This window comes from Saccostrea cucullata, unplaced genomic scaffold, assembly GCF_032062105.1.
Source record: "Saccostrea cucullata isolate Sc308-1 unplaced genomic scaffold, CSIRO_AGI_Scuc_v1 ctg146, whole genome shotgun sequence".
NCBI classification, from domain to species: domain Eukaryota; kingdom Metazoa; phylum Mollusca; class Bivalvia; order Ostreida; family Ostreidae; genus Saccostrea; species Saccostrea cuccullata.
Window position 1 is genome coordinate 746,348 of NW_026919274.1, and position 8,444 is coordinate 754,791.

General features: G+C 33.3%; 1 pseudogene; it reads right to left on the reverse strand.

Annotated features, from left to right (window-relative positions):
- Positions 1-488: 488 nt before the first annotated feature.
- On the reverse strand, positions 489-7,360 carry LOC134283705 (uncharacterized; annotated as a pseudogene).
- Between the last annotated feature and the right edge of the window lie 1,084 nt (positions 7,361-8,444).

Sequence of the window (8,444 nt, forward strand, 5' to 3'; positions counted from 1 at the left end):
TGAGAAAAAAGCGCGAAGATAGCTTCCTACTAGTGACCTTTAGCGCGAAAAGAGCGATTCACCCCTTTCGTAGAATATAAATGGACTAATCCAGTAGTATAAAAATGCAGAAAAAAGGTTACATGGACATGTTGAAACGGCGAATCACATGGAATAATCTGTTCCATGCAAAAAGAGTAAAGAAAGTAAATACTGCAGTGTTTTGCATCACTAGTATCATTCTTTTTTCTGAAAACTGTTTCTTTTAAAATGCAGGTAAAGACTTCCAATGTAAATCAGCTTGCACAAAATCTAGCTCTGTAGATATGATCGCGCACACTTTCGGATCTTGGAAATATCAATCCTTATACAGCCTGACGCCTGGCAACGAATAACAATTTGGCACTGATAATTTTATTTTTATAAACCCCATTTATTTTCTTCTAAATATATAAATGTTATCATTATTTTTTTAATTAAAGCGATAAAAAATTATTGATGTACAATGTTTAAAGCTTAGAACTTTCAACATAAATGTCATTATCAGCAGTTTCTGTTGTATCTTTATTTTCATTCAGATCCGGATTTGAATCTTCTTCAGTTGCGGTCTCAGAAGACTCTCGATCTGTTTGACTGTTTCCTGTAAAATTATAATCAGTTGATTCTTCTTCCTCTTTAATTCTATCTGCACTTTCGGTAGAATCATATATTACTTCACCGTCTAAGTTGGCCATTATTTCACTATATATAGACACTTTGACACCTAAGTTTTTATTTCGGCGGGTACGTTGGCGTCGCAGCTGGTCGTAAGTTATATCTGACTCCTCGTAGTAGGTTTCTTCCTCATTTAAAGGAGCTGATAGGGACGCAGTATTAAAAGAATTGCCTAATGAATCTCTTGATTGTTCAGAATTTTCCCCAAGTGATGAAGGTATTGCGTTCATATCTGTTGGTTCCGGTAACTGAGGTCTTCGGTTAATCAGGGAACTTTTTCTACGTTTATCTACTGTTGCGTAAACAGGCATCTCCTCTTCTAATCCACCTTTTTCCCCTTTGGACTCTTCATTATCTTGGCTTTTGTGAACAACTGAAGTGTCATCTTGTATTCCGCTGGACACTTCTGCATTGCCATAAATTGCTTGGCTTTCGTCGATGACTGGGGTGTTGTCTAAAACTCTGCTGCTGGTCTTCATATGATCATATGTTTCCTCAGAAGCTGACACTTCACTATAGGTTCTGTACTCATTTGGGTCTATTTTTTTCATTCTTCTCTGTCCCAGCAAATCATATGCATCATTGTTTTCAACATAGGGACTTTCCTCTTTCTTTGATCCTAAAGTTCGCTTTTTTCTTTCAAGGGTATTTATTGTAATATCCTCTGCAGAATAGTAAACAGATTCCGGTGTTTTAGAATTTTTGCGGGACATACGGAAAACAGACTCTCTAGCAGCAACGATGGATTGCCGCGATATGGCGTCATTTTCATAGGAGCCCATGTATCCATCTGTAAAGCTGTCCTTGGAAACGTAATTTGGATTGACAATAGATCGTAGCTGTGAAATGGGAAGATTCATTTTTCTGAAAAAGAGGAACATTAAAAACTAAATACTTTATGACTCAATACAAACAAATATAAATTGATGATATTACACTTCTACTTACTTTCTCTTGACTATAAATCGGACAAGTACAACAGCAACGCCAAATATCATTATCAAAAGCAAGATAGGGACCACTGCAAAAGTAAGCGAAAAATTGTTTTAATACACTTTACAACTATACGTTCGTATTTTTATGAACATCTTGAATAACCTGGCACTTACCAATGATTATAACCAGTAAGTTTGTAGGCATGCTTGTTGAGGAGAACACCATAGGATCTGAAATAATACATTAGAATTTTAAATTACATACATATATTTACATCTGAAATATTTCTTCTTTCTTATTTTAGATGTTCCAGATGTACATTGAAACCAGAAATTTCGAAAAAGTGCCAAAAATATTGATGACAAGATACATTTTGTATGTATATTGTATTCGTATTTATATTCAAAAGCTCGGTTACTTGAAGTTTTGATAACCCCCAACATTGATGTAGAAGTCATATATCCTTGTGTTGAAGTTAATTCTGTCATCGTAGTTGTATCTGTAACATAAATACTTGGTGTTCATTATATGATTTGTTAATTTGTTTAGCACATCCTTAAAACAGATCTTTTGTTTGTAAAACTCTATTTATATGCGAAAATAAGACTAAAAAGACGTCTATAATTAGAAACCTGAACATATTTCATTTTTGTATCAATACTCTTGCGAAAGTGAGAAAATGATGAAACATATCTGGCATATCAGACTTTCATCTTTTTTTCAAACCAGAGGTTACACTATTCATTCTCCATGACTATTTTGAAAAAGGTAGCGGTAATGTAACCTCAGAAACTTACAATATTTGTTTAGGAATTCCAAAGGATGTGAAGAACAATTTAAAGAATCACATTATAATCAATTTACATTACACATCGGTTCAGTTACTGTAATTAATACAGGACATGCAAGGTAATAACATGTTGTTAAAATAATATCTTTTCACAAAATTGACATTAACTAATATCTTCAATACTAGTAATCTCCTACCATGGGGAGGGGGTTATATAATCACCTCCAAACATTTGAAATCGCTAACTTGACAGCGATTATATCAATTATTTTACATGTAAGGATGACATGTACTCACCTGAGGTGGAACTTATCACTGTGCTTTGAGTTGTAAATGTTGTTATAGAACTTTGAGTTGTAAATGTTGTTATAGAACTACTGGTTGAAAGTGGCGTTGTTGTCTCTGTCGTCAAATCTTGACCTACATAAAAAATATGACTCCGCTTGTGTAATCTATATTTCGCACAAATATTAATGCATTTACTGAAAAAAGGGAGCAATGATAATACTTTCAGAAAGTTAGTGGTTATCGAAGGAAGGTCATGTCCTTACCACAGAGCGGGATGTTACAATATTCCGGGGACATCGTATCAGTACTGAAACACCAAGGCATCCCTCGATTATTGGGATTCCTACAATAGTTTTCCTGGTCTAAAAGATCCATAAACCCATTCTTAATGGACAGTTCGCTGCTCCATCGTGCACATGCACTACCATTTGCAGTGACATTTGTATGTCCAATGTAGTTCAAACCCTGATGATCTTCTAAACACTCTGTGACGTTATAGACTGTAAATATTGAAATTATTAATTTTCATTAAACTTTAAATTTCATATTATTAAAACAAAAACGTTTAAATTTAACTAATTGTCGCATTTAACATGAAAAGGATTTTATAAGTCTAATTTTCTCCCAAACATTACAACACAAAAATAGAATGCAGTATTCAACAATAGGCATGGTATACATGTATGTGCTATTTATGAATACCCTTTATGTAATTCATAAAAATCATGCTTATTTTTCCAAATCTTAACTCTCCCCCCCCCCCTACACACACACACAAATTAAAATACATATAAGGTATTGAAAATTAATTTTCAGTAACTTAAATCGTGCTTTGCGAAGTTTAATGTGGATGTGAGTTGATATTCGTATCAGCACGTGTAATATGTACGGTCACTTGATATATAAGGGATTTATCACTTCAAAACAAAAACCAAAATACCAAACATAGGCAATGTATTTCGTTGGCATTATATATCATTAATAATGCTAATATGAACATATCCGTTCGATATATATACTATCAATGCATTCCTCAAGGTATTTATTGACGTTTTTTTTTCTAATTAATGTATTGATTTTAATTTTCTAATGATTTTTTAAACCATCATAGTGATTAACTTTTTTCAGGAAAAATAAATAAAGTATACAGAAAACTGGTGAAAACTTTATCAGTATTACCTTGATATGACAATTGAAACCCATCTTCATTTTTACTTCTGTCACTGTAAAACATCATCGTAGCATCTCCTCGGTAGAAAGAGAAACTTCTGGGTACTGTATCACCACAAAACTGTCCCAAAATTCTGAAATCTGCATCCCTCAGCTGTAAACATATAATTACCTTTATTAAATGATAACTTAAATGATTGCAATATTCACTGATAATTATTAGCAATCGTTTGTTCTATACCTTGTTATGCAGATAAGTTTTCACCCTTGTATTATTTTCGCCCCATTCGTGCAACTCTCAACAAGACGTTTTTTTTAAACGTTCATACGTTTTGTTTTTTTTTTTAAAGTTTATACGTTTTTTTTTTCAAAAATACAATTTTGACTCTGGTACTTGGAAAGCAGTCCTTTAGATGAGATCGTATAAACCGAAGTCCCGAGTCGCAGTAGGTGCATGCATGAGAAAGGTTTCTCATTGCTTAATGTCAGTAAGAGCTTAGTATAGGACAAAATAAGCCGCTCTCCATCGCAAACAAATGGTAGCGTCTCCATACGAGTAAAAAATTATCGAGAGTGACGTTAAACAACACACATACAGACAAACAAAGACTATTTTTTTATTATTTAAACTTACCCTAACAAAATCGGAACACGATCCATCTTTGCTTTCTTTCTCAAGATCAAATGACAGAAAATTCAATTTCAATAGCTGATCCGGCCGAAAAATAAACTTGTAGACACACTGAACGTTGGATGGATATTTACTGGGGTAGTTTGGAGATGATATAGTACCTGATTCATCATTTATCATATACAGGCAATCTGCAAAATTACATGTTATTTATTGCAATGGTTATACCAACCATATTTTCATTTAAAGATAAAAAAATTTATTGAACTGATGAAACAGTTTCTTTTTATTCGAATGTGTATGTTTTAATGATCATTATTAATTGGTGTAAGGATTTTTTTTATTTCTCATATCTACCTCTGTCAACGAATGCGTATTCGCCTTTAAATCCCCTTTTACTGATAGAATCGTCCGATGTAAAAGTAATCCTGACAAACTGAGAGGCTGACACAAAGGTAAAAGTATCATCAGTAATTCCGTCGACCTCTTTGCATAAATCGTATGTCTGTGAGACTGAAGTGGGGGTTCCCTCAAATATCTATGAAATTAGAGGTTTATTAAAAATTAAATTAACTTAATTCAGTTGATTGGAAATCCTGAGAGAAAATATAATTCTAATTAACAATGTAATTCACAATCCTATTCCAACATTACAATGTTCTTCTTTTATTCTGATTAAACACACTTGAAATTGGCAAAGAATCAACCAGTAAATAGCAATCATCTGATATAATATGATCTCAAATTATTTGATGGCTTCCTTTGTAAGATTTTTTGCACATAGATATGTAATTTAAGCGATACAAAGTATTAGACATTATTGCTGTGGTGGAGATATGGAGAAAACGAACAGTATTCAACATCAAAAGTCCATAAAACAATACAAAATGGTAAAAGAGCAGACACGGACCTCCAAAACATCGGTGGTGGGGACAGGTGCAATGGCGGAGTAAGCATTCCCTGCAGACTGGTCAAACCCGCCGTGTGCCCCCTGTCATGATCGGGAAATAACGGAAAAATTCGTCGCCAATTCAGTATAATGGACTAACAGTATGAAAGACGTCAGTCAGCATTTAACTCAATGATAAATTTTATTTGCTGACAAAGTCATTGTATCGACCATAGAACTTACGAAATGATCTCTTTAAACGAGACTGCTGATATTCTTGTTTCATCAACTTGTTTGTCAATAATTTACCTCATTTTAGAAATTGTTCATACTTAGAACATACTCTTGCATACATCGAATTAACTGAGAGATGTAAACTCCGTATGCAGATGATGAAGGTATATTGCTGCATAAGTAAGGGAAGTTGATGATAGAAGAGTTAAAGTAATCACGCTTATCATAGAGCTTTGTTGTTAGATTACCATAAATGTCTTTTTCAAGTAAAGTATCCAAGTATGAAACAGATGTGTCAGACTCCGTGGTATCTTTTATCCCAAACTCACTAGGATACACAGTATCGACATAGGAGTGGAAATTGCTCATCTGGATATGTTCTTTTTTTAATTTCTCTACAGGCCACGATTCTATTGCCTTGCTAAAATCAAAATCGGCGCCTTTGCAAGAATCCATATTTCCAAGCGTTTGAAAGATAAAGCGCTTGCGTTATACCCCTATACCATTGTTTATTGACAATACGTTGTCGATATAAATGGCACGCCAAATTCACAGAAATGAGCTAAACATAGTTTCACAGTCAATAAACAAGGTTTTTTTTATTGAAAACTATAGTTTACGGACTGTAAACTATAGTTAACGACGTTAATCTATATTTTATATCTGTAAACCATACTAGTAGTTAACCCGATAATCTATGTTTCAAATCCGTAAACTATACTTAACACTGAAAACAATCATTTGCGACCGCACAACATCGATTATCTGATGAATACAGTTTCACGATTTGTACACTATGATTTACAACTATTAACTATTAACTACAGTTAACGATCTGATAAATATAGTTTCACGATTTATGAAACTATGATTAACAACTCTTAACTATAGTTTACGATTGTAATCTATAGTTCACTATGGCACACAAAATTCAAAAAAATACCCCAAAGTATAACATACGGACATACAGACGAACAGGCGAAATCCCAAATCAATATACACTTTTCAAGTGAGGGGTATACAAATTATTAAAAAGAAGCTTGTGGTATGGATTAATAAAAAATGTGCAGATGCTCAGAAAACGAGTGCTAAGAAGTAATGTCAAATTACGGCGTCGGTAACATTCTTACCGCAAGTGTCAGAGGTAACTCCTAATGTTGTGATTTATTTTCTATTTTTAATCGTAATCAATATAACTGAAAATTTTTTTATAGCAATACTCAAAATGTATAGGGGTAATTGTATATTAAATGTGGTTTAGAACAGTTGTGTCTTGACTTTTAAACATTTACACTCACCTCAATTGTGTCAAAACAAGATGTACCATAGCGTTCCACATCGATATCCGTCAGTGTTACTAATATCTTTCTTATCCACTGGACAGCTGATATCCCAGTCACATGACAAGTTGTCCCCATAGCCCTCTGGATATCCAGGGGAGGTAATATTGCCCGAGGAACTTGTTAAATTTCCACCACAAACATATGTATGCAGAAAATAGTTTGTCTCTTCTCCAATGTATACTAAAAGAAAAATGCTTAGTGTGCAATTCAATGGTTTACAAGTCTATTAAACAATATACAGTATACAATAATATTTTTTAACATTCAGGAATTGATATCTTTTAAGAAGCACAAAATATTACAAAAATATGCATTGAGAACTTACCGGCAAAAGCAAAATTTTGTATTGCAATAAATATGATGGCTTCTTGGACAAGTGATTTCATTTTTAGTCGTGACAATACATCTGTACAACAATATACAAAAACAACCGGATGTCCATTACTTGCCTAACGGACATTATGACTGCTGATCAGATGTTTGGTATATCATGTCCGGCTTCCTCATCATCTCAGTATCCATGTAATGCATGTATACGCACTATGAAATTGTCATGTAATGAGGCGTACTCGTATATCTACTTTCCTAAGGCGTTTGAACTATTACAATTCTTCTTTAATTCAAAACGTAAAGAAAAGGGTACCGTAAAAATTTGATGTTTCAGTAGTACTAGTCAGATTCATTCATTTATTCAAGAGAAAATAATTCAACTTAAAAACCTAACAATGATCAATGATAAACGTGATATGATTTCAATACTTCAACTTTTTCTTCAGTTCTGATTGCATCATTAACCCTCCTTACCACACATCGCCTGCATATGGGGTTTATGTTTCTTAGTTGATTCGGTACGCAAGAATGATATGTTCTACGTATGAACAATTTCTAAAACGAGGCAAGCTACTGACATACAACTTGATAAAAGAAGGATATCAACAATTTAATTTGAGGTCATCATTTTGCATGTTTTATGGTCTTAAAAAAGACCTTGTCAGCAAATTCTCAGTACAAGCTATCATTATGTCATATTCTCACTGACATTTTTTCATACTAATTGCACACTGAATAATCCCGATCATGTCCTGATCATGTCAAAGAGCACACGGCAAAGATGCTCATTCTTTCATGGAACTTGATCCCACCTCTGATGTTTCTGAATGTCCGTATATATTTGAAATGTTCCCAATATGTATTGTCTAAATGGATCTTGAGCTTGAAAACTTTTCGTTAATTCCCTGTAGTAATCATATTTTTGCAAAATACTCTATGCCAAATGTAAAAAAAAAAAAAACAATTTTAAGATAGCATGCACTTTCCATGTAATCATGTGAAAAAACGATGGTTCACCATGAGACTAAGACTTTAGATAAAGAAAACACTAATGATAAAAAAAGAAATCAGCTTCCAAGTTCCATAACATTTTTCTTTTATCGACAAAGTGTCAACGAGATGTCAAATATTACTTAAATT